This window comes from Callorhinus ursinus, unplaced genomic scaffold (genome assembly GCF_003265705.2).
Source record: "Callorhinus ursinus isolate GAN/ISIS: 27379988/994484 unplaced genomic scaffold, GSC_fseal_2.0 scaffold62, whole genome shotgun sequence".
Classification (NCBI taxonomy): domain Eukaryota; kingdom Metazoa; phylum Chordata; class Mammalia; order Carnivora; family Otariidae; genus Callorhinus; species Callorhinus ursinus.
Window position 1 is genome coordinate 4,116,953 of NW_027397124.1, and position 26,886 is coordinate 4,143,838.

At 39.5% G+C, this 26,886-nt stretch overlaps 1 protein-coding gene and 1 long non-coding RNA gene across 5 annotated transcripts in view; both read left to right on the forward strand.

Moving 5' to 3' along the window:
• The window catches only part of LOC112834412 (uncharacterized), a 30,342-nt gene extending 21,401 nt beyond the window's left edge, over positions 1-8,941 (forward strand). For 2 of the 3 annotated variants that reach the window (XR_012376054.1, XR_012376055.1), the window contains exons 4-6: positions 2,381-2,481; positions 6,394-6,428; positions 8,767-8,941. This is a non-coding gene — a long non-coding RNA (uncharacterized lncRNA). The remainder of the gene's footprint in view (positions 1-2,380; positions 2,482-6,393; positions 6,429-8,766) is intronic. The other variant, XR_003210896.2, reaches the window with a different exon arrangement.
• An 8,747-nt stretch (positions 8,942-17,688) lies between these two features.
• ITGB1 (integrin subunit beta 1) overlaps positions 17,689-26,886 on the forward strand; it is a 44,914-nt gene continuing 35,716 nt past the window's right edge. For both annotated transcript variants that reach the window (XM_073885516.1, XM_025885834.2), the window contains exon 1: positions 17,689-17,845. The gene's annotated coding sequence lies outside the window, so the exon portion shown is untranslated. The remainder of the gene's footprint in view (positions 17,846-26,886) is intronic.

The window sequence follows — 26,886 nt, forward strand, 5'->3', positions numbered from 1 at the left end:
GTGTGTGTGTGTGTGTGTGTGTGTGTGTGTGTGTGTGTGTGTGTGTGTGTGTGTGTGATATTTGCTTCTAAGCTGAATCTAGCCCAGCCCGCTCTTTCAGCCCCTCCATAATGATGATGCCAGAGGATAGTTCTAGTCATAACCACAGACCTCAAGACTAAGTAGACTAAGCAGCTCTTTATTTTTAATTATTTATTTACTTTTTGATAGAGAGAGAGAGAGCATGAGAACTGGGGCAGGGGGTGGGGGCAGGAAAGGACAGAGGCAGAGGGGGAGAGAGAATCTTCAGTAGGCCCATGCCCAGCATCCAGCATGGAGCTGTTGCAGGGCTTGACCTCACAACCCTGAGATCAGGACCAGAGCGGGAGTCTGATGCATAACCAACTAGGCCACCCAGGCGCCCCTAAGCAACTCTTTAAAAGCTCGTTACTTTTTCCTTTGTCCTTTCCTGTAGAAATACTGCTTTTCACCTTCCGATTGTTTCCTTTTGAGCCATCCTGTAGGTCTTTTGTGCTTTGGGTTTTGCCTGTTACTTTCATTCCCCCCTTTTGGTTCACCCCCATATTCATTTCCCACCTCTCCATCCTTACTTTAAGGACAATTTCTCTGCCCCTCATAGTTGGCTTTCAAATCTTCCAAGTTTCATAAATTGGGAAAAAGAAGAGTTACCAGTACATATTTTTAGTTTATGAAAGAAAACATCAGTAGTCCCTTAAGGAGAAGAAAACTAGATGATAGAAAGATTGTACTTTCCAAGCAAACACACAGTAACATCCATAAAGTATCTTAATAATTTTACAAATAATTAAAATTGCTGTGGATTAGTAAGCTGAAACAGTTTGAAAATGTTTATCCATATTTACTAGGAAAATACTACCCACAATAGAATATTTTCCAATGAAATTGGGAGTTGAAAATTCTTTTAATTCTAGCCTGGCGATATAGCAAGCTCAAAAACAAACCACAAATATACCTCTAAATAGAGGTAATGCTGTCTTATTTTACAAATGATGTTGATTATGGGGGGAGAGAGGAATTTTTTCCAACAAGTTACAGAAAGTTCAAAATTTCAAAATATCAGTGCAGGTATTTAACCGGACACTGGTAACATCAAAATCTAATCAAAATGGAATAGCAGCAAAAGCCATTTCCTTCCCACCTATTTTTGCATAACATCCTGATTTACCAGCTGCAAAGCCTTTTCACATGCTTGAGATAGCTGTTCTAATTTACATTACAGGCCTGTCCCAGATTAGTCATCCTGTTGATAAGCTGTGGGCTCAAATATATGTAATCTTTTACAAAAATAATCATTAAGTATTTCTTGTAACATCTGAATAAAAGCTGCTTTCTGCTTTGCCAACCTTGTGCTAGCCAGAATATTTCTCTGTAATAGTCCAAGGGAAAGAGCATCCACCGTTGTGCAAATCCAAGAGTCTAGGGAGGGATAAGAATCCATCCAACATGTGCCTCCATCTTGAAGAATGAATTAACTAGTTAGTGGTAAATAAGAAGATAGCCTGTTTGTAAAGATCTCCAGAGGTGGTTATTTTATAACTTCAGTGACTTTGGTGACTTAAAATTCAAATGAGTGAATTTAAAGATCTTAGTGGCTCTATTCAACATTCCATGATTCAGGCAGCATTCAATCTAGCAGATAGAAAGGAGCTTGAATGAGCTGTACAAAATGAAAGACTTTTATAGGCAGAAGGGAGCGGGAATGGGGAAGCTATGCTAGACAAAAAAAGCAGACTGGTTATGGCAAAGTCACCTTTCTTTAGGGGATGACAAGGGTCTCTTGGGCACATCACCTAACTAGTGCTGATTTGGGGATTCCTGATTGACTGGTTTAAGATTCCATTTCTGGGAGAGCCAAAACTGTAATTAAGTCAAATCTTGTTTTGGGTGACGTGGGGCTTAGCATAAGTGACTCCATTTGGGGACTTGTTGCCTTATGGGTTTTGTTGTTGTTGTTATTTATTTATTTATTTATTTATTTAGTCCAAGATTTCATTTACATTCAAGTTAGTTAACATATAGTATTAGTTTCAGGAGTCGAATTTAGTGATTCATCATTTACATATAACACCCATTGCTCATCCCAACAAGTGCCCTCCTTAATGCCCATCACCCATTTAGCCCATGCCCCCATCCCCTCCAGCAACCCTTAGCTTGTTTCCTCCTAAGAGTCTGTATGGTTTGCCTGCCTTTCTGTTTTTATCTTATTTTATTTTTCCTTCCCTTCCCCTATGTTCATGGGTTTTGTTTCTTAAATTCCACATAGGAGTGAAATCATATGGTATTTGTCTTTCTCTGACTGGCTTATTTTGCTTGTTTGCCTTATTTTTAACACTACTCAATAATTCTTTGTTTTCTTTAGCCAGAATCCAAGGGCTGGGTTTATATTGAGTTTCCCCACCGTGAAGCAGAAGAGCCGGACATCAGCCTTGACATCGCTGCAGCAGACTTGACATTCACGAGGTGTGTGTCTGAGATGGTCTGGGTATTCCAATAGCATTGAAGCATTTCATTTTCATGCATTGTCAATGTTTTCTATGTATGGACACATAAAATCACCAGCCATTCAACTATCCCTGAAGCTTTATCTCTCACTTGAGCAATTTTAACTGGCTAGAGCACTCACTTTTGTTTTGTTTTGTTTTCTGTGGAAAAAAAAATTTTTTTTTTTTTTGTCTTTTATTCAAGTTACTGTTTTCAGTGACAAAAGGAAGAACTTTCAGGCTTGTCCTGAGCTGTGGCTGCTGACTCAGTCCTCTACACTTGCCTGCAGGAAACCTAATCACACCTCAGCAAATGTGCCAATTACTCTAGTTTCTACTCTAGTTGCTCAAAAACAATGAAAATTGTTAATGTTAAACTGTGAACACCAATCAGTGACTCTGATACCTCTAGAGTCAAGTTTTCCTCACAATTGAGACCAGCTCCAAATAGCAAAGACTATCACTAGACCTCTGATTTAATGTATTCTCTTTTTCTCACCTCTCTCCTAATTTTTACTTCTTGATTATATTCAGGTATAATCTCTTGAAAGATCTGCTCCCCCTGTGCCAGTTTTGGTCTGTGGGGTGTGGGTCCCCAGGTGCACCATGGCACAGTAATCATTTTACACGGTGCCAAAATGGTTGAGTGGCTCTACTTTACATAATACCCCAGCGGCAGTCGACAGTTATAATCAGTAACCAGCTTTCACTCCTCCTGGTTCAATAATCCCATTTGCTCTGTTTTTCACTTAGTTTTTAGTCTCCTGTCCTTTAAGCTTCCATGTGGCTCCTTTTTGAACTTTTACCAAATTAACTAGGTCCCACTGCTTTGAAGTGATCAGCGCTATAGGTAGCAGTCTTGGAAGGACCCATGCAGCCCAGTCACATGATTACGGGACAGAACGAAGACCTCTCGAGTGTTTGGGGTATGGAGCAATGCCCAGGGTAGATGCCTCTGCCCAACCAGGCCAGTGAGGCTGGAAGCAAGGTGCTCACGTTTGTGGTATTCCAAGATGTTTTAAAGGAAGGGAGTTTAAAAATGTATCAGCATTACCATTTTCATTACATGGAGTATTTCATTTAATATTTACATTACACATATTATCTCATTTAATTTATTGTCCATGAGAAGGAGGTCATTACCGCCTCCATTTAACAGATGAAAAAGCTGTCTCAGAGAGAAGGTGTTACAAATCAGAATGAGAGTCCAGGTTTGTCTGACTCCAGAGTACAAGCTTTTATCCCAAATCATGCCGTTTTGTATACAACAGTGGGTAAGGAAAGACTTTTCCACCTCAGAAACAAACCACTGGGGCTAATTCTCAAATTACTCAAATTATCCAAATGGCATATGAATCCCCATAACTTTGCAAAAACCAGAAGTTTCTACTTTACCTCTCCTTTCCCAGTTTAGTATCACTTGGGAGTGTGGATAGAGGGAAATGGAAATACAAGAAAAGGAACAAAAGAAAATTGATATTGTACCAAAGATACAATGTAGAATTATTTTTGAAAATAATTTTGAGATGCATGAATGGAATTTCTAGGAGACTACATTCAAGTTAATAACTTGTCTATGCAGTTTCAAAACTTTGAAATCTTCTTGGGGTGCCTGGGTGGCTCAGTCAGTTGAGCATCTGCCTTTGGCTTGGGCCATGATCCCAGGGTCCTGGGATACAGCCCTGCATCGGGCTCCCTTCTCAGCGGGGAGCCTGCTTCTCCCTCTGCCTCTGCTTCTGCTTCTCCCCCTGACTTGTGCGCGCGCTCTCTCTTTCTCAAATAAATGTATTAAAAAAAAAACTTAGAAAGCTTCTTGATTATAGGAAGATTTGGCTGCAATTTCTGTATTAATGGAGTGTCTAAGCACACCATCTTCAGATGGACATTTGTGAATGGCTCCACGCTGTCACCATGTGCCCATCTCTATCAAATCTGTAGAAAAATGGTCTCTGACTTGAGTTTATATAACTTATCTTATGCTGATGTCATTTATTCTTTCCTTTATTATTACTATTTTTTCTCTCACTTTCCAATACATCAATATGATTTTGATACCAACTGATACCAATTTCCACGATATCTACTATCTACACAGATTACCTATAAATTAAAGTGCCCTCAGTACTGCCCAGGTCTGCCTCTTGTAAAAACACTTACATCTGTCTAGTTGGCTCAGAACCCCTCCTTACAGAAGGAAATTCAGCATTCTTTAAACTGAAGTATAGTTGGCACACAATGTTACATTAGTTTCAGGTGGACAAGATGGTGATTCAACAAGTACATGTTACAAGCCATGCTCACCAGGAGTGTAGTTACCATCTGTCACCACACAACACTCTTACAATACCACAGACTATATTCCCTATACTGTATCTTTCATCCCCATGACTTATTCATTCCTTAACTGGAAGATTTCAACATTTTTTAAAAGGTTTTATTCATTCAAGAGAGACAGGAGAGCACAAGCAGGGGGAGAGGCAGAGAGAGAGGGAGAAGCAGACTCCCCACCGAGCTGGGAGCCTGTCATGGGGCCCTATCCCAGGACCCTGAGATCATGACCTGAGCCGAAGGCAGACACCCAACCATCTGAGCCACCTAGGTGCCCCCAGATTTCAACGTTTTTTTAAAAAATAATTTTCCAGTAAATTATGAACATGTCTCATAGTCTATACACCACTGAATATATTCTCTTTTTTTTCAAAAAAGCCTGTATTATAAGGATGTAATTGTAACCACTAAATGTTATTTAATGTCCAGAAGAGTACAATTGGTGCTGCATTGATTTCCTTCACACTAAAAGCCAGGGTATTTGGGAGAATAATTTTTTTTTCCCCCAGAAATATCAGAATTTACTCTCTTGAAAAGAGAGATTTATTTTGAAGTAGGTAATTATTTTCAGTAATAATTTCCCATGTTTTTCTGATATTAAAAGTTTATATTTTTTGGGGGGGTGATGAAGTGATCAGTTTATATTTGTATTAATATTTAATTTTAACAACTAAATTTAAAGTATAAAAATTGCTTTCCTTATTCTTTTCATTAATGTTTATTTACTCTGATTATGCTTAAATTAAAATTAAAACCTTTTGGTGTTCCCATCAATTTAAAGAAAAACAACAGGAAAGATTTAAGTACAGTAGACAAATCTACTTAAAGTATAAAGTTAGAATAAGATTAGAAGGAAATCCAGGGGGTGCCTGGGTGGCTCAGTCAGTTAAGCGGCTGCCTTCAGCTCAGGTTAGGATCCCAGGGTTTTGGGATACAGTCCCATATCAGGTTCCTTGCTGACCCTTCTCCTTCTCCTGCTCCCCCTGCTTGTGCTCTCTCTTTCTCTCAAAAAAATAAGACCTTAAAAAAGAAAAAAAGAAAAAAAAAGAAGGAACTCCAGGAAAATCAAGGGAATTTCATTTGTTGAAATGGTGTAATTATATGTTTTGATTTAACAATACAGCATTTGTAATACATAAAAATTTTAACTCTAAATTTATTAACATACACAAAAGCAGAGCCTAATAATATGAGTAATAATATGTGTACCACCTCAGTTCAATAATTACTAATCTTTTCTCATGCTTACTTCATCCATCTTTTTCTTTTTTTCTTTATTTTAAAACAAATCCCTGAGAAATCCTAGTATTTCACCATTTTTTCATGTCATGTCACTCTGAAATATTTCTCTGAAAAATAAGAATATTTTCTTACATAATCACAACACCAGTATCACGCCATCAAAGGAAATATTAATTCCTTAATATAATTCTCAGTCAATAGTCAAAGTTCCCCCAATTATCTCATAAATATCTTTTTATACTTGGTTTGTTCAAATCAGGATCCAAATAAGTTCCACTCTGCATTTGATACTTACGTCTCTTAAATCCCTTCTCTTCTTCAGGTTTTCTTTCCAAGATCTTCACTTATAAAAACCAGGTCAGTCCTGTAGAGTATCCCACATTCTGGGCTTTTCAATGCTTTCTTGTGGTATCATTTCAATTGTTCTTCTCTCCCCTGTATTTCCTGTTATCTGAAAGTAAGATCTAAATGTGATTAGATTCTGCTTTGTTTTCTTTTTCTTTCCTTTTTTTTTTTTTTGCATAAATATTGTGCAGATAGTGCTTTGTACTTCATAGTGCCTCACATCAAGGAGCATGTGTTTGGTTGATACACTTTTAGTGATGCTAAGATGGACCTCGAGTTCAGATGAAAGCAATCAATCCACCTATTGTGTAGCTCTTGATCTAATTTTACCCTAATGGTTCCTAGAAGACTCAATTCTTTCATTAGAGATTGCCAAATAGTAGTTTTCTACTTTTATCATTCCTTTTGGCTGTAATTCTTCTTTAAAAAAGAGCTTTGCATAAACAAATACATCAATTTTGATACTTTGCCAATTAATTTGTACAGGAAAGGTAAGATAAAAGCTGAACTCTTTCCTAATTACCAGTTTCCAGACTAAGAAGTTAGTTCTCTGGCCACCTCCAATGGTGATAAAAGATGATTTCTTTTTTCTTTTCCTTTTTTTAAATTGTTGTTTGTTCATTTTTTAAATTTAACTTTTCTGTTTTTTTCTTTCTTAAAAATAGTGAATTCTTAAATTTTTATAAATTGAGTGTGTTTGAATCAAGTGTAGTCACTTTTCCTTTTAGGGGCTCAAATTGTCCCATCTTGCACAGTTGGAAGGATCTTTTCAATCTGGCTATGTCCTTTTGCTATAACCAAATTCATCATTGATAGTTTCTTTGGTTTCTGGTGAATGTGCATGTGCACACACAGTCTCAATCCATCTCATATATTTTCTATTTCAGGTTTGTAATCAGTCATTTTCCAATCATTTCCCAATTAGGGAATTGGCGGGGAATTTCTAGTAGACCACAGTTTGGACCAGGAATATTCATTGTTTCTAAGTTATTACTACTTCTAGGTTTTTCTAGTGTATTAAACAAGGAAATACACATTTTAAGAAAAATTGTGGTAAAATACACATAACATAAAATTGGTCATTCTAACTCTTTTTAAGTGCATAGTTCAACAATATTAAGTACATTCACATTGTTCCATAACCAATCTCCAGAACACTCTTTATCTTGCAAAACTGAAACTCTATACTCATTTGTTGTTATTTACAACTCCCCATTCTCCCAGACTCTTAGCCCCTGGCAACCACATTTCTACTTTCTGTCTCATAAATTTGACTACTCTAGGTACATCAAACAAGTGGAATCATACACTAGTTGTCTTTTTTGTGACTGTCTTATTTCACTTAGCATGATGTCCCTCAGGTTCTCTATGTTGTAGCACGTGTCAGAATTCCCTTCTTTTTCAGACTGAATAATATTCCCATTGTATTATATACCATATTTTGTTTATCGATTCATTCACCAGTGGACAGTTGGATTGCTTTGGGTTGACATCCTAACAATATTAAGTCTTCCTATCCATGAACATGGGATGTTTTTAAATTTATTTGTGTCTTCCTTAATTTCTTTCAGCAATTTTATAGTTTTCAATGTATAAGTCTTTCACCTCCTTAGATTAAGCTTACTCCTAAGTAGTTCTTTTTATTTTATTTTATTTTTAAAGATTTTATTTATTTATATGACAGAGAGAGACACAGTGAGAGAGGGAACACAAGCAGGAGGAATGGGAGAGGGAGAAGCAGGCTTCCCATCGAGCAGGGAGCCCAATGCGGGGCTGGATCCCAGGGCTCTGGGATTATAACCTGAGCTGAAGACAGACGCTTAACGACTGAGCCACCCAGGCACCCCTAGTTCATTCTTTTTAATGCTATCGTAAATGGAATTGATTTCTTTTTTTTTTTAAGATTTTATTTATTTATTTGAGAGAGAGAATGAGAGAGAGCATGAGAGGGAAGAGGGTCAGAGGGAGAGGCAGACTCCCTGCTGAGCAGGGAGCCCAATGTGGGACTCGATCCCCAGACTCCAGGATCATGACCTGAGCTGAAGGCAGTTGCTTAACCAACTGAGCCACCTAGGAGCCCTGGAATTGATTTCTTAATTTCCTTTTTTGGATTGATGTGTGCACATACAACTGATTTTTGTGTATTGATTTTGTATCCCACAATTTTGCTGAATTTATTTGTAGTTCTAACAGGTTTTGAGTGTGGAAGCATACGTGCGTGCGTGTGTGTGTGTGTAATCTTTAGAGTTTTCTACAAATCAGATCATATCCTCTTCAACAATCATAATTTCACTTCTTCTTTTGTTTTGGATGCATTTGTTTCTTTTTCTTGCTTAATTATTCTGTCTAGAACTTCCAGTACTGCGTTGAATAGAAGTGGTGGAAATGGGCATCCTTATCTTGTGATCTTAAAGGAAAAGCTTTGTCTTTCACCATTGAGTATGATGTTGGCTGTGGGTTTCTCATAAGTTGCCTTCATTTTGAGGTAATTTCCTTCTATTCCTAGTTTGCTGCATGTTTTTATGAATTAAATGGAATGTTTTAAAGAGCAAGATTAAGAATGAAAGCTACACTAACTAATTGCTTTCTAAGATGTTACTTTAATGTTACTTTGTAATCTTCACAAGATATTGAAATAACCATCATATTTGTTGTTAAGTAAATAGTGAACGCGTATTTACTCATTCATTCAATAACTATTGTTTGCTCTCTACATGTGTCAGGTACTTCTGGGAACTTGGGGGGCAGACAAAGTAGCTGCTCTCATGGAGTTTGCACTTTAGTGGAGGAAGATAGAAAATAATCAAAGAAAAAATGAGTAGAAAAATATCAGATGGTAAGTGGTGCCTTGCAGAAAATTAAAATATGGCAATGTGATGGAGAGGGGTACTATTTTAGATTGGAAGATAGGGAAGGCCTTCTAAAGAAATCATACTTAAGCCGAGATCTGATTGATAAGAAGGGAGTAGACATATGAAGAGCAAGCATTTCAAAGAGAGAATGACAAGGACAAAAACTCCAAGAGAGGAACACACCTGGTGAAGTCATGGAACAGAGAGAAGATCAATGTGATTAAAGTACCGTGGGCAAAGGGGAGATGGTTTAAGATAAGGTCAAAGAAGAGGGGTGGTTATTTTTCCCTAAATGTAAAGAGAAGCAATATAATCATATATGTAAAGCTCTGTGTTAGACACACAAACACTTAAGATATGCTTACTGCCCTTAAGAAAGGTAGAATCGTATAAGGTCTCTAATAAAAAATATGTAACTGACCAAATTTGGAATTATATGCCTGAACCATCTTAACTATGCTTATGTGCTTATTTACATGGATATATAACAATTGGAATCTCATGTCACCCTCTCCTTTTAGATATATTTATTTATATATATTCATTATGTACTAAATTATTTATATAAATATAATATGAATATAATATTATATTCATATATATTAAATTATTTATATTTATATATATATATAAGTTAAGAGATAAACAAGAAGTGACATAGAGGGAGGTGAAAATGTCACCTTAGTATTATTAAAAATGCTGGTGTTGGTGAACGTGGCTAATTACAGACTTACCTGCCTGGTCACAGTGGAGCTGTAACAGGGCAGACAATGTATCTATAAAATTACACAAGGGATCAGAGATACTAAAGTGCAATGAACAAACATCTGGATTCTAGAGCCAGACTGCCCGGGTTCCAATCTCGGTGCTATAACTTCCTAGTTTTTCAATGTGATCTCTCAATTCCATTTCCTCACCTATAAAATGTGGATAATACTAATATTACTTCATAGTGGGGATTATGCCACATATGTTCTGCATCTTGTTCATGATGCACACATAATATATATCCAATGTCTTTCCATAGCTGTAAATTCAGGTCCAATGCATTATTTTTTAAAGCTGCTGATTGTTATATTCCATGGATATATTAGAATTTATTTAATCATTTTTGCCTTTCTCTGAATGTCATATAGTTGGAGTCATACAGGATGTAACATTTTTAGACTGGCTTCTTTCACTTAGTAATATGCATTTAAATTTCCTCCGTGTCTTTTCATGGCTTAATAACTCATTTCTTTTTAGCATTGAATAATATTGCATCATCTGGATGTACCACAGTTTACTTATCCATTCACCTACTGAGGACATCTTTGTTGCTTCCAGGTTTTAGCAATTATGAATAGGGCTATTATAAACATCTGTGTGCAGATTTTTCTTTTGACATAAGTTTTTACCTCTGGTTAGATACCTAGGAGTGTGATTGCTAGATCATATGGTAAGAGTATGTGTAGCTTTGTAGGAAACTGCCAAGCTGTTTTTCCAAAGTGCCCATACCATCTTCCCACTAGCAATGAATGAGAGTTCCTGTTGTTCCATATCCTTGCCAGCACCCGGTGTCATCAGCGTTGGGATTTTGGCTATTCTAACAGGTGTATAGTTGGTTCTCATTGTTGTAATTTGCAATTCCCCAATGACATATGATATGGAACATCTTTTCATATGCTTTTTTGCCTTCTATATATCTCCCTGGGTGAGGTATCTGTTAAGGTCTTTGGTCTATTTTTAATCACGTTGCTTTTTTTCTTACTGTTATGTTTTAAGAGTTCTTTATATATTTTGGATAATAGCCCTTTATCAGATATGTCTTTTGTATATGTTTTCTCCCTACTGGTGAAATTGAAGTATCTCATTTCCATAGCCAATGAGCTGACTATACAAGAAAAACAGTTTGGTTGACATTTCAGGCATGTGGCAGCCATAAGCAGTTCTAAATAGGGAATTCTTATGATCGTAGAGCGAAAAGCCTATGACATCAGCCAACAACAATGCAGAAATCCTAAAGTAGAAAAGCCACAGGGATTGTTCTTCTGAATGCTATATGGAAAATATTCCTAGGAAATATAACTAAAATTTATTTAGAATTGTTCTCAGTCTAATGAAAAATGTACATTTTTGATCAGGAAAATTTTTAGATATAATTTGAAGGCACTTAAATCCCAGTATATATATTGAAGATTTGAAATAAAAAGTTCTAGGGGCGCCTGGGTGGTTCAGTCGTTAGGCATCTGCCTTCGGTTCAGGTCATGATCCCAGGGTCCTGGGATCCAGCCCCATGTCTGGCTCCCTGCTCAGCGGGAGGCCTGCTTCTCCCTCTCCCACTCCCTCTGCCTGTGTTCCCTCTCTTGCTGTGTCTCTCTCTGTCACATAAATAAAATCTTTAAAAAAAAAAGTTCTAGGGGTGCCTGGGTGGCTCAGTGGGTTAAGCACCTGCCTTATGCTCAGGTCATGGTGCTGGAGTTCTGGGATTAAGTGATTGAACCCTTAATCGGGCTCCCTGCTCCGCGAGGAGTATGCTTCACCCTCTCCCTCTGCTGTGCTCTCTCTCTCAAATAAATAAATAAAATCTTTTTTAAAAAATTAAAATAAAAAAAAGAAATAAAAAGTTCTAGTTTCTCTTTGAAGTTTACTTTGCCTTGAAAATTAAACACAAACACTTTTTAGTTGTATGTTTTGTGGGGTTTTTTTGCTTTTTTTTTTAAATTTTATTTATTTATTTGAGAGAGAGAGAATGAGAGAGAGAGAGCACATGAGAGGGGGAAGGGTCAGAGGGAGAAGCAGACTCCTTGCTGAGCAGGGAGCCTGATGGGGGACTCGATCCTGAGACTCCAGGATCATGACCTGAGCCGAAAGCAGTCGCTTAACCAACTGAGCCACCCAGGTGCCCTAGTTGTATGTTTTGATTACAAATTATTTTACTTTTTCTGTTCTACTTCCTACAGGTTAGATAATACTGCAGTGAATATCTTGTTATAACAAAATATTTGGACACTTATTTGATGTTTAAAAAAATGTTTTAGATAAGACTAATCAGTATTCAACTCAAAAATCCAGGGCAACAACAAAAAGTTTTTGTTTAGGCTCTTGGTCTATAAAAGGGACTGATCATATGTGGGCTTAAAATACTGATTCTTAATGTTTGGGGATTAAGATTCCATTAAAACCAGAATTACCTGCAAAAATACAGATCTATATGTATAAGTGAAATCCTGTCTACAATTTTAGGGGTTCATGTATTTGTGGTTTCCCATACATAGGTACACAGCAACAACTCTATCTTAGGTAGTGTGTTATGGGGATTAATGTGGAGGAGGAGGGCGCTTTTACTAACCAAACAAACATACCTTCTGACTAACCTAGCCTTTCCACTCCCTAATGAATCTGGCCTAAAATCAAGCTACTCTTAACTCAAACTAGCAAATTTTCTCAATACTCAAAAGTAGTTAAATGAGAAAAAGAAATGATATTTTATAGTCACTTGCCATAGCTCATTGGTAGCACCATCATTTCCCGTACTGAGTGACCCTGGTTCCTAAAAATAACTCCAGTGCTATTCAGCTGCTTATATTTGGCATATTCTTCATTCTTATTTGGGAAAGCACATTCCCTTCTCCAGCTGAAGAAACTCAGTGTCTGAAAAGAGCTGGTTAAAAAACACTGCTCCCTCTGGGCTCTTAAAAATGTTCAGCATCTGAAAGCTGGCAGGGAGTGCTCACACCCAGTGGAGGCAATACTCTGTGGACTGAGCAACAGAAAAATGGGGACACTATATATGGAAAACAGGAAGCAGAACTAGTTGAGGCAGCCTCCCTCATAAGTGACCCATATTTAAAGCTATAATCCAGCAACTGTTATCTGGAAAAGGAAAAGACTTAATAGCTTAGCCTAAATTATACGGGATGCAGTACAAATCAGGCCAGACCGTTCTGACATTTTCCACCTTACTTTTAAATAAGCAAAAGAGTAAAGTCTCAGGACTGGCTAGTCAAATACATGGACACATACAATGTATACAGAGTTGGTAGGGGCCTTGTAGCAAACTGAATTTTTCATGGTTGCTCTGCAATTAGGGTATTGAGAATTGTTCATGAAATCGAAGGCCCCATGCCAAAAAAACAAGTTGCAAAATAAAAGAACTTCCAGTTTCTCTGCATTATATGATTATTTGCATGTTATTTGTCTATTTGGAGACAAAAAAAAAAAAGAAGGAACTGGAAGGACTGTCTCACTTTTTATTATTTTTCTAAAAGTCAGTTAATTCCCAGGGCTGCTTCTTTTTCTTTAACCAAAGCCCACAGATTCCACATTTTAATAGAGGGATTTGTTTCTTAAGAAAAGAAATGGGGTTATTTATGATTAAGAAGCACTTCCACATTAGTATTATAAGACATCATTTATTGCTTCTCTCCCTGTCTGTTCATCTTTGTCCCTTTTTTAATGTTTAAAAAGGAGTTACGTTCTAAGTGGCTAGAGGTGGCAGATGAGGAAAATATATTTAGGTCGCTCTGTAGAAACAGTTCTTAGAAAAGTAGCTGAGGACTTACCTAGCCACTGTCAATCAGTTTGTTTCAGAAGTCATCACATACACTTATAACAGTATTTAAAACACAAGTCTTGTTGATCGACCAGGCTACTTTCAAAGATTTTCCTCAATTAAAGCCCCTAGTAGGGCATTTTCATTATTAAGAACTCCTTCATTTAGCATTCATTTAGCACACTCATCCCCACACAATTTTCCCCCCATCATTAATGTTAGAATTGGTTTTCACCTATAAACTTGGAACCTGATTTTCAATGTGTCCCTATGCATTCTCTCCGAATTTCTAAAATTATATCTCCTTCTTTATTGTCTGGACACTCTTATTTATTGGATGACTATAAAATCTATCATTCATATCTGGATGTACTTTTGGGAATGAAAGGGGTGCTATTAATAATTATGCTTGGACAACAAGCTCTGGCTTTCTTGGGCATACCAGGACACAGAGTCTCTCTGCTTATTTAAAAGTGATCTGGGGGGGCACCTGGGTGGCCTCAGTTGGTTAAGCGGCTGCCTTCGGCTCAGGTCATGGTCTCAGGGTTCTGGTATTGAGCCCCACGTCGGGCTCCCTGCTTAGCAGAGCGTCTGTTTCTTCCTCTGCCCCTCCCCTTGCTCATGCTCTCTCTCTCTCTCTTTCTCTATCAAATAAATCAATAAAATCTTAAAAAAATACAAATAAAAATAAGAGTGATCTGGTGTGGATTGTGCCAGAGTGTGCCAGTCAATGGCCAACACCAAGAAAAATTTGGTCTTAGGTATACTTCTATTCTTACAATGCAGGCATTCATCCTTTGTTCTAACCACACAGCATCCTCTGATGCTTATTGCACTTGGAAAATGAATGAATACTAAACTATTTACCCATAAAGGTTTATACTGTTTAAGGTTGTTTCCACTGTCGAAGATTGAAAAGCTTTCAAGTAATCACGGGGCAATTTGTGGCTTACTGAACAGAGTAATATTGAGAGGGTAAGTCCCAAGACTGCTCAAAGTGCAAGAGAAAGATAGGTACCCACTGCTGGAGCCAAAATCGACTCACTCCCCATCCTGTATTTCATAATCATGGGATTAAATACAACCTGCTAGATCTAAAGGTCAGTAATCAAACTGTGATCCCACTGTTTAAGAGAGATAATCGAGTTCCTAAGAACCTTTAGTTTCTTTTGTGTCTCACTAAATATTAGTGGTTCTTTTCATTTATGTAAGCCTACCCTTTAATTATACATAGAAGTAGGGATTAAAGGCCGATTGAAAGGAACCTGTGTATCCAATAAAGTCTTTGCCGGTGAGCAACATTGAAACTTCACTTTGGAAAACAGTAGGTGAATAAAGATACATTTCTTTCTTTCTTTCTTTTGCTAAGATTTTATTTATTTTAGAGACAGATGGGTGGGGTAAGGGGAGAGGGAGTGGGAGAGAGAAACCCAAGCCAACCTGGCGCTGAGTGCAGAGCCGGACATGGGGCTCAATCTCATGACTCTGAGATCAGGACCTGACCTGAAACCAAGAGCCCGATGCTTAATCCAACTGTGCCACCCAGGCGCCCTGAATAGAGATACATTTCAAGGAACGTATGGTGACAAAACTAAAGCCAACTTTTAATTATCAGACATAATGACTTATGAGATGGAAGAAGACTACTTATAATTGGGAGACAGTATATGTACAATATAATTCGTTTGAAAGTTAAGGTACCAATAGATAGCCTATCATGATATGATCTAGCAATGTGACTTACACTATTCCTGCTTACTGGGACTTCCTGTTCAGCATAGTAAGACAGACGAATCCTTTTTTTTTCTAAGTAGTCGAAATTTTATAGTTAGCTAACTATCCATTAATAGTTATATGAAATCACAGGTAGAGCCATACTCCTGACCTATTACTGCTTTTCTCAGATGACATGTTTTTAGTTTCTCTTTTTCTCAAGGCTTATGACCTCTGTACATAAATTGCTACTCACACTTCAGTTTAGCCAAATGTTCCAACCTGGTCCCAAGGGAGCAAAAGGACCTATTTATTCATTTATCAAGTATTAGCTGAGCCCCTGCTATGTGTCCTGGAACAGTGTTTGACACTGGGATTAGAGAGATGATTCAACTGCCCTTGAACTGATTTAGCTTAGGGTTGTACAAATCTAAACCTCATAATATTCCAGCGGCAAAGACTGCCTCCTCAAATCACACACAGGGAAGAAAATTCTGGGAAATGTAGTGCAAATCAGGCATAGATCAGTTATGCTTTATCTTTGAACTTCAGTCTCTCATACTGAGACCAGGCCACTTACTAATTGTGAACAGTGGTGTAACCAAGAATCCAAGATTCTTTAAATCCAATAATATTGAGGTCTTGTGGCAGCATTACTATCGGGATATTAATATAGAAACATCATTTAGCCTCATCCATTAAGTGGGAAAAATCATGTTCATTTCTTCGAGGTCTTTAGAGATCATCTAACGGACAGATTTGATTTTGCCGGTGAGCAATATGCAAACTTTCCACAGGTAGGATTATTTTATTTTCTCTTATTTAAAATGGGCAGCCAAGGGCGCCTGGGTGGCTCAGTTGGTTGAGCCACTGCCTTCAGCTCAGGTCCCGGGATCGAGTCCCATCCCGCATCGGGCTCCCTGCTCAGCAGAGAGTCTGCTTCTCCCTCTGACCCTCCCCCCTCTCATGTGCTCTCTCTCTCTCTCTCTCTTTCTCTCTGTCTCAAATAAATAAATAAAAATCTTTTAAAAAAAATGGGCAGCCAAGTGGGCATCTCAGCTTCAAATTTCCCCCAAGCGAAACCCTCCTTCTCAGTTTCACAAATCTTATTTGAACTCTATTCCCAACAGGGTGCTGCGACGGGCCTGGTGGCAGGGCACAACGTTTTCTGTTAGCAGGATGGCAGCCTGCCGTCATATGCTGCAGCATATTCTGAATTACTGGGTTTCAGTATGACGCTGGGTGGTACAAGTTTCAATCCTCTTATCAAAATGTGTCCAGCCATGCTCATAATGATTGTTTCCCTTCTCTTTCAAAGGTTCCTTCTCCAGCACTCATCTCCACCTACTAAAAAAAAAAGTGAAGAGAACCAGACACTGTATTCTTACGGATGGAATCTGGCCTCCTATCCCCGTTCCCCACAAATGGACCTCCAGATTAATTTAACAAAAGCAGATTCCTCAATCACCAGTTTTTTTCTCTAAAGCTTTCCTAAAAACCCATCTTTCTTGGCATCGACCTGCTTCCTGTCTTCACCCCCTCATCGACTCAAGTCAAGAAAATTATCACTCCAGAAAACAGTACTGGCTTTAGCTAATTCCCTTCCTTAAGAGTTAAACGTTTTGGGCCCCACGAAGCCCTGTCGGGTGGGTGGCTGTGTCCATTCGCCTGGGACTGAAGGAGCTCCCGGGACAATCCTGGGCAAAAGGGACCGCTGGGTGTGGCTCTGGGGAAGTAGAAGGTAAGGCCGAAAAGGAGTCCAGCCCCCGGTTCCCTACGGCCCGTCCAGTCTTCGCTCACGGGAGGGTAGGAGAGCTCGCCGGGGCCGTGCGGGGCACTGGTGCTCACCCCAACGCCTCCCTCCCTTGGCAGGAAAGGAAACTGAGGCACGGCGAAGGCCTGGCCCGGTCCCACGCCCCGCCCTCCGCGACTCCCCCAGGCCCCGCTCCCGCCCCACTCCTTTGTCCAGGCCGCGGTCTTCCGGCCTCCTCCTCCCCCGCCGCCGCCACCTCCTAGCCTCCGGCGCGGCTGACGCGGCCAGCGAGGAATGCGTTTCCGGAGGGAGAGCGCGGCGGCCGCGGCGGCCTGAGGAGCAGGATCGGCCGCGCCGAGGAGGCGGTGCCGCGGGCCTCGTTTCCTGCCGGGAGGCGGCTCCGGGCCGCCGAGTCTCCTCCTCCCGCCCCCGAGGAGGAGGAGCCGCCGCCGCCCGCCGCCGCCCGCCGCGCCCGAGAGCCGGGAGGCCGCGCCAGCCCACGGGAGGGACCGAGCGGGAGCCGCGGAGCAGCAGGCCCGAGCCGAGCGCGCCGGAGCCTGGACGCCGCCCGGAGAAAGTAGGCGCCCTGGGGGGGGCGGGGCGGGCGGTGGCCGCGGGGCCCCTGAGCGCCGCCGGACCTCGGGCGGTCAGCCGCGGGCGGGGCCCCGCGCGGGGCGGGGGGAACACCTTGGGGCCGGGTGGGCCGCCGGCGCCGGGGCGAGGGTGGGAGCGGAATCCTGCCCTGGGGCCGGAGAGGAAGTCCGGGCCGGCGGCCGCGCTCCCGGCTTCTCCCGCGGCCCTTCCTGCCCTCCCGAGGCGCGGGCGGCCCGAGGGCGTTGCGAGTGGGAGGGTCGCCGGCCTGGGCGCTATCACGTCGGGGCGGGGGTCGGCGGAGGACCCGGGCCCGCGACCGGCCTCCGGGACACCTGCCATTCATAGCGAGCCTTGCCTGACTCGTGGCCTGGGCTCCGTTGCGCGAACTGACCCCGCGCGGCGCCCAGGTTTCCGTCCGCGGGCTCCGGCGCGTGCAGGTGAGAAGGCGAGTGGAGGCCTCCCCGGGACTCGACGCTTTAGGACTTTGAACGATCCTTGACGGTTTCCCTTTGTTTCCATTCCAGTCGCCGGCTGCTTTTCCTTTGAGCAGCGTTGAGTTCAGTAGTTCGCTTCCAACTTCCAGAAGTTGGGCCCCAGCCTTCAGGGCCTGTGGCCTGCGATGAATTGTAGGGTGGGCCCAAACAAAAGCAGGCTCCGTGGAGCCTCTAGGAAAAGAAGCGCGGTGTCGGCATATCTGTTTTTCCACGTAATGTTTGTGAGGGCCGCACTCGAGTGTGGGTCCCTCGGCAGGGAGAGTGCCGGGCGCTCCGCAAGATACAGTGCCGGACCTGCGCCTGGTGCCGTCTTACTACGTGTCAATTCTTGTGCTTCCTAACAAGTTGTAGTTTTAAGAATACCAGTATTCTATGCCTGAGTCATTTTTATTTCACCAGATTTGTGCTTTGGAGTCAAAATCTAGCACTAGTAAATTACCCTCTTTAGGCTTCCATTTTCTCATCTGTAAAATGGGAGCAATACCCACACTAATAATAAAAGTAGCTATTACAGTAATGACCGTGTGGGCCATGCTTAGCTCTAGGCACTTTGTCCGTATTTTCTCATTTTATCCTGGAACCGATACAGTGAGGTAGGCGCCATTTTTTATCACTATTTTACAAATGAAGAAACTGAGGCACAGGAAGCATAAATAATTTGCTTGTGATCACCCAGCTAGTGAGTGGAGAACCCATGGGGTCTAGCGCCAGAGCCCATGTTTGAACCACAGATAACCTTCCATAACTACGGTATACTTGTGAAAATGAAATGTAGTACGTAAAACAGTTTGGAGTCGAGTAGATGTTCAATAAATATGACTTTTTCATCTCTTCTTGATATATTAAAAAGATTTAAAAAAAAAATCTCAGGATGTAATTGATAACATTAGCAAGGTTTCTCTGGGTCGCATTCATGTGGGTAGAATTACTGGGTTATTTTTTGTTGTTTTGATGGTACAAAAATAACGTGAAATGAATTTTGATTAGACATCTTTCTTAAACAACTTACAGCCTTTAGGTTATATTAATAGACCACTTTTAGAAATGATTAAGAAATTTTAGGTGGAAGTTAACTTATTCTACATTTGGGGACATCTAGGTCCAGAGGGGATAGGACTTAAGAGTTCCACTACAGTGTTCATATTTTTAAATAATTTTAGTTCATTGATCAGTATTAAATGAGTGACTTAAGATAATGAAGTGATACATAGAAAACAAGAAACAAATCAGTATTTTGGGGACAGGTCTCTGAGGAAAAAGCCATTAATTTATCCTAAAATTCAGTATAAAATGGAAGATGTTATTAAAATGTTAGCTAAAAAGACAGGGAATGCGGTTAATACTTCTGTAAATAGAAAGGAAATCAACTCCAAATTAAGGCATCTGTGTTGACTTCACAGACCTAAAATTTAAAGTTTTTGTAATGTTGACTCTTTATTTTATTTTATTTTATTTTTTAAAAGATTTTATTTATTTATCTGACAGAGACAATGAGAGAAGGAACCCAAGCAGGGGGAGTGAGAGAGGGAGAAGCAGGCCTCCTGCTGAGCAGGGAGCCCAGTGCAGCTTCATCCCAGGGCCCTGGGATCATGACCCGAGCCACCCAGGCGCCCCTGTTGACTCTTTTTAAAAGAATGCTAAATTCTGTATTATGTTTATTTTATGTTATTTTATAATATCCTCAATCTGTACATGAAAAAGTATGGAATCAACAATATTTAAAATTGCTAGATTTAGTAATTTTAACAATTACGTGGCTTTTTTTTTTAACTTTCTGGTCAGTAGAATTAAAATCTGGCCCAAATTTCCATCACTGAATGAATATGGAGTTCTGTATTGTTATCGATAAACTCCTAACTCCAGGAGCTTCTCTGGGGACATCTGGTCACTTTGTAATAGAATTAATCAGTTTAATGTGCTAGTTTTAATGGAATGCTTGCCACATAATGGCTTTATTGTTCGGATTCTTGCCAAATAAATTGTGGCTTATGACATGGGGGCGGGAGTAGTATAATAGTCTACCTCAGGAAAATATTTTTCTTTAATATTCGGTTGGTGCACTGGTCTGCTCTTAACTATACTGCTGGAATGATGAGATGAAACATCTCCGGCCTGTTGAAAGTTGCAGAACTTCAGAGTTCTGAGATTTTCAGTTTCTGAATGTGTAACAAGCTGAATGTATCAGAGGATTTATATGGACTCTTGTTAAATTTTAGAAGATTTCCCCACTCTGCATGGAAAGTTAGGATGCATCAGGTTGTGGGTTAGAATCCTAGAGGATTGTATCGTGCAAGTATGTAAATATTTCTTGTATTAGCAGGTCTGTTCTAACTTTGGTTATATATTTTGGGATATTTTTCCTTTTTTGTTGTAGTGAGAGTCTTGGGGAAGGGGGATGGGTTAACAAGGTAAGAGTAAAGAAGAGTGCATCTGTCCTGAGGATCCTGAAGTGATAGTATCTATTGATGTAGGAAGCTGAAAAATATTACGGCATGTACTTGGTTTCAAGGAGGTGCAGCCCGCAAAACCCAGAATGTTAGCAACCTTAGAATATTTCAGTGGGCAGGTGAAAAAAATGTGGTATCTCTTCCTCAGGAGCCGTGTGCAAAAGGAGTCAAACTATACTCTTATGAATTTCTCTTCTTTTCAGAGATGGCTAATTGTAAGACTTAGAGTTATGCTTATAAAATAATATAGAGTGGGTTTTTGGAAGTCAGCTACCTTTAAACTTTATTTTTGGTTTGTGGTCTTTGATGGTAAGGTTAGCTATATTTAGCAATATGCTAAATTGTGTATATCATCTTGAAATATGTGTGTGAGGAAAAAGAAATGGCTTCGAATATCCATACTACATACCTAAATAAACACATACATACACCCATATAGATGTATATGTATGTGTTTTACTTACTGGACTAGTGTCATTACACATCTCCAAAGTGCAGGTTCCTGGACCCCAGGGATGTATAAATGACTCTTAGGAGTAAAGGAAGAAAATATGAGGCTTAATATTATATATACATACACATATACATATATATATATCCACACGCATATACATATATATTCTTTAACTTTAAAGTTTAAAATTTTTATTATTTTTCATATCTTACTATATTGCTATAGGAGTACATGTCTTTTATTTTATAAATAAATACATATTTGGGTATATGTTAACTCAAAAATCTTTTCAGTAATAAAAGTGAGTGATCAAAAAGCTTTGGAGATCATTGGTATAGGGGATGCTTTGGGTCTGGATACAAGCACTACTTTGTATTTTGATGAGACCTGGGGTCTAAAGTAAGAGAGGTTTTGAAAGAAACCCAGAGTGACACAGGTTTCTGATTAGGTGGTGTCATTTCCCAGGGCAGGCAGCATGATCACAAGGGGGTGGTATTGGTTGACTCGAGGGAGGGGAAATGATGAATTGATAACACTGAGTGTTTTTAAAACTGGCATTGGTAGAGATGTCTGAGAGCTCAGTTGAATACACAGATTAGGAGCTCAGAACAAGAAGTCTGGTTGGGAGATTCAGATTCTGGAATTCTTAAGTCTCTAAGTGCTAGTTGAAGCTATGGGCTGCCGCTGAGAACACCAAAGGAGAGTATGCAGAGTGAAGAGGGGCCAGGCAGAAAGCCTGGGAACGCTTATAAACAGTCTAGGGCTGGGTGGAGGAAAAGGAATCCAGGGAAGCATTTCCTGCCGTTTCTTCTCTGAATTCCTAATTCCTAATTTAGTGAATGACTTGGGTCTTCAGGAGTTTTTCCTGTGATTGACATGTTTGAGGTAAAGACAAAAAGACTGACTAGTCATTTTAGACTCTTCACTAGAAGCGCAGTTGTGATTGGGAGGTGGTAAACCTGGGCTTCAGCGTAAGGTGTGCCACTGAATTCCTCTGTGACCTTTGCTGGAATACTTCACTTTCCAGGGCTTTGGTTTCTGCAGCTACACCATCAAGAAGTGGTCTGTATGTTTCCCTCATTCTGTCATTCTGTGAGTTGAAGGATAGCTACTGCTCAACCTAGGCAGTGTGGAGGGCAGCTCTTCTCCCATGAGCAACCATTTTCTTGTGTCATCACCAGAGGATGGGTGCTGTGCCAAATTATTGCTTTAAGAAAACCTGCCAGTGTTGACCAGCCAAATCTATTATTGTAAGCTCTTTGACAGATGTAACTCTGTTGTATGTTTCATTTTACTCCATCAGTGTATTGAGTGCCAGTTACCTGAAAAATGCTGTGCTCAGTGGGTGTAGATCAAGCGGTTGACGTGGACTTTGCTGTTGAGTGTGTTGTCTAGTTAGGACAAGTTGTGTTTAATCTAGGGAAACATAACAAATACCAAAGAATATTTTACGCTATGTGCTATACCAGATAATTTTCTGTAGATTTTGAGAAAAAGATGAGCATTGGCTTGAGGGTTTTGGAATGCATTATAAAGGAGCCTGGAATGGTATGAACAAAGATACAGATGATAGATGGACAGTATAAGTAGAAGGCAGAATTCAGTCTAATTTGGCAAATACTGTTTGACTACTCTGCGTGTGTGTGTGCAAGCGCACGTGTGCGCGCACGAGTATCTGTGGAAGGCCTGGATTTTGTCCTCCCTCTTGTCTGGTGTGGTTCACAGACATGAGTACAGTTAGTTACCATAGGAGTTTGAATAAAATAATATTACTAAGCAGCACTGAAACTGAAGGTTTGTCATTTACTATGCTAGACACTTAAGAATATGTTTTAGGACCATAAAGAAAGGAGTAGTTAATTCTGCTTTTTGTGGTTGGTGAAGAGATGAAGAGCCAGTGAAGGCCAAAAAAAAAAGAAAAAGAAAAAAAGAAAGAAAAGTTAGCATTTTATTTTACTGTAGGGAATGTAGCTTCAGTGGATGAAGAAAGTATTTACATGAAAAGTTTATTGGGAATGTACCATTTGAAGTATGGAAGTCACATTTCAGTGTATAAATGTTTACTGAGTGAATATATCAGTAATTAAGCTTTCTTACTCTTTGTGAAACTCAGAATAGTAATTTATTGGCTCTCCAACATTTTATAGTTCATGTATGATTTATTTCATACTATGATTTCAGTGCTTCTCAGAAGGGGTCATGGTAGTTCGTATTTGATTGTTGGAGGAGGAGGTTGTAGTTTGAAAAAGTACATGCATTATATTAGGAAAAAAACCAAAAAACACACAACAGGGAATGGATTTGTACTCGTTAAAGAAGCATGGGTATAAAATGATTGAAAGCTGCTTATTAAGTAGTCACTTCGGTTCTTACGGTTGGAAGCCTGTGACTAGTGAATGAGTTGGAGAGCAGGAAGAAAATTCAGTAATTAAGTAAAATGTGATCTACAGATCACCATAAAATATGTGTTGCCAAGAGCCTTTACATTGATGACCATATTTTACTTTTGCAACAAGTCTGAGGTAGACATTATTCCCAGCTTAGTGCTGAGTACAATGAGAAATTTGTTTCTCCCTGTGTTTAGTTTTTAAAACATTTGTTATGTATTTAAAATATACCTAGCACTGTGCTTGTTTGACTCCATTACAGGGCAGAGAGGAGCTGTAGCAAAAGGTATGGTCAAAGTTATTAAACTTTTGATCAAGTGAGAATTTTGGAATGATCCACCTAAAAGTAGATAAAAATTACACAATCTGGGAACATAATTTACAATTCTTCTTAATTAAAATAATGTAGAACAGATGTTGTTTTCAAGTGCTTATTGATACCATTATCAGGGTGGTTAACATTTTTTGCTAGCTTCCATTTACAATTATCTTTGTAAACTTGCCCCAGAGTAAAATTTCTCAAACAAAACTGTTACTAACCTATTCTTTTCTCCTTTCAGGGAAGGGCAAAATCTATAGCCATAGCAGGTGTAGAGAAGGAACAGCTCACTAGGCTGGTTTGAAAAAACTAGTTGCTAGGTACTGTCCTTTCTTTTGAATGCAAGGAGGAGCTTGGAAGAATTAATTTCAGGCAACTTACCATTCTCATTTTGGATCAGCCTTTAATATTATGACTTGATAGTTTTGTTTCAGGTGTCTTCTGTTTGTATTTTAAGTCTGTCCTTCTTCAGACTTGAGTTTATTACATGCCCGCTCACTGATCTTTTTAGTTTAATGCTTTTTTTTTTTAACCAGGTTAGCAGGATATAAAAGGATATAATTCATAAGCAGCCAGATGGAGGAGATGCATAGGGCCGCCTCTGGAAGTGCCACTCTCCCTGAATCTCCACAGTTCACCATCCTGAAAGCTCCCAATTCTTTTTTTTTTTTCCATTTTCACATAGGCTCTCCTTTTTGAGGGGTGGAGGTAGTATACCAGTTACCCATTTACTAGATTGCTGTTGGCTCCATCATGTTTTTAATTGGCCTGAATTATTTTGAATCCTGTGTGGTTTTTCTCAAGCATGCTCTTTGTGTCGTGTTGATCCTATTCCTTGTATTTGTGAGTTCTATAAAGGATTTCGACTTAAATTTCCTCCCTGAGTTTTGTACGCTTTTCCTCTAGTTTTGTGGTCTTATTTTTGATTGATCACTGTGAGACCTATTTGAGATTTTCTAAATTCCTTCAAGAGCATAATGAATTCTCCTATTTTCAGAGAAAACTCTTCACTTCCTTTCACTTTTTCTTCTGTAGAAGAGTTTTTCCTGATTAAGTTCCATGCCCCCCCCCCCGACACCAACCGATTTATCTTTGAGGCTTTTTATGTGCCATCATGCAGCATATCCTTTCTTTATCTTTCCTGTGCACTTGTGGGCTGGGTGGTGGGTGACGGTGATTGATCTTCCATATTCACATTTCCTTGGAGAAGGTGGGTAGACCAGTTCCTAGTGATGAATTTTGCTGCAGTCTGTTATTGTTATTTTCTTAAAGTATCTAGCCCTGTTATGAGCTGTTCTCAGATTTCAAATTGTGTCATGAGCCTGTAGGTTTGGAGCAGCCTACCCTTTGCTGTTAGAGCTCATTAGCTTCAGGTGGATGTCACCATTGGGTAAGAAAGAGTCGGTGCTCATAAAAAGCACGTTTTTTTTCTTCTGGGCGGGAGTAGTGAATTGTAGAAAGATTTCTAGTTCAGACTACTGTTCTGTTTATCCACAGTAGGTGGAAAAGAACTTCTAGTGAAGTGTTAGTTGTGTCTTTGCCTTGGAGTACTTAGCCTCTTCTCTTTATTTCCTCTTGTTTTTTTCTTTCTTCTTCATCCTTTCTGCTAAGTTTTGTTAATCATTAATTCTGCCTTCTTATTTGGGTCATAAACACCTTCATGGTCACCAGCAAATACCTCTTCCTGCCAGAGAGAGGGAAATAAAATGTTGAGCTTTACTTTTGTTCTTCCTGTAGGGAAAAGATGCTCTTGCCCCAGAGGAATGCATCCCCCTACTCTCACCCTCAAATTTTTTTTTTAAAGATTTTATTTATTTATTTGAGACAGAGAGAATGAGAGAGAGAGAGAGCACATGAGAGGGGGGAGGGTCAGAGGGAGAAGCAGACTCCCTGCTGAGCAGGGAGCCCGATGCGGGACTTGATCTGGGGACTCCAGGATCATGACCTGAGCCGAAGGCAGTCGCTTAACCAACTGAGCCACCCAGGCGCCCTCTCACCCTCAAATTTGATGGAATAGAGATCAGTGGGATTTCTGAGCACCTTCCATTTGGGCTCCCCCATCTGATTGCCTTCTGTATGGGGAGAAGTGGGAAGAGCTGCATGTAAATTCTCTGAGGCTTTCAGTTTGGCTCTGTGTTGTTTTTATACTCTATATTGATTTTTAAATATTCTTTTATAGGACTATTTTTTCCCTTTTAAAGGCAGATACAGAAAATAATGATGGTGGGACAGACTTGGGATGAATACAGCTGTATTATATTTTTAGGAGAGATTTATGATACACCTCAATGTAGGTATCCTAATCTTTTCTATTAAGGTGAAAAGATTTTAAAGTGTTATGACATAAAAAAGGAAGCAAATTCTGTTGTCTAAAAGAGAGTATTTGAAAGTTAAAAACCCTTAAACTTTCTTATTAGAAACCTGCTTCTGTTGAAAACTTGAGCTTTTGAATCAGGCCTAGGTTCCTATCCCAGCTTTGTCACTTAGTCTGGCTTTGTCTGCACAGTAGATTTGCAATAAATATTTGCTGACTTGAATGTAATTGGTTGTGTTGAATAAAAATGTACCTTTTGCAAGGATTTGATAGGAAGAAATTTTTTGTGGATGACTTCTTTTGGTACTGGTTGACTTTTCGGTACCTTATTTTAAAATTTGAAATAAATGTAACTCGCCATATTTTTTTAAAGTAATTTTTCTCTAAAATATAATTGTTCAATTTCTACAAATACAGTACTTAAAAAGTTTCTAAAGATTTTATCTGTAGATGTAAAAGGAAATGCCACATGAGTTACTTGTGACAATGATTAAAATATTAAATACGTGTGTATTTAGGAGTTTTGAATAGGACATAAGGCTACACTTTGGTGAATAAAGGTGAGTTTGGAGTGGAGATTAAAATAATTATGTACAATTTTTGACAATG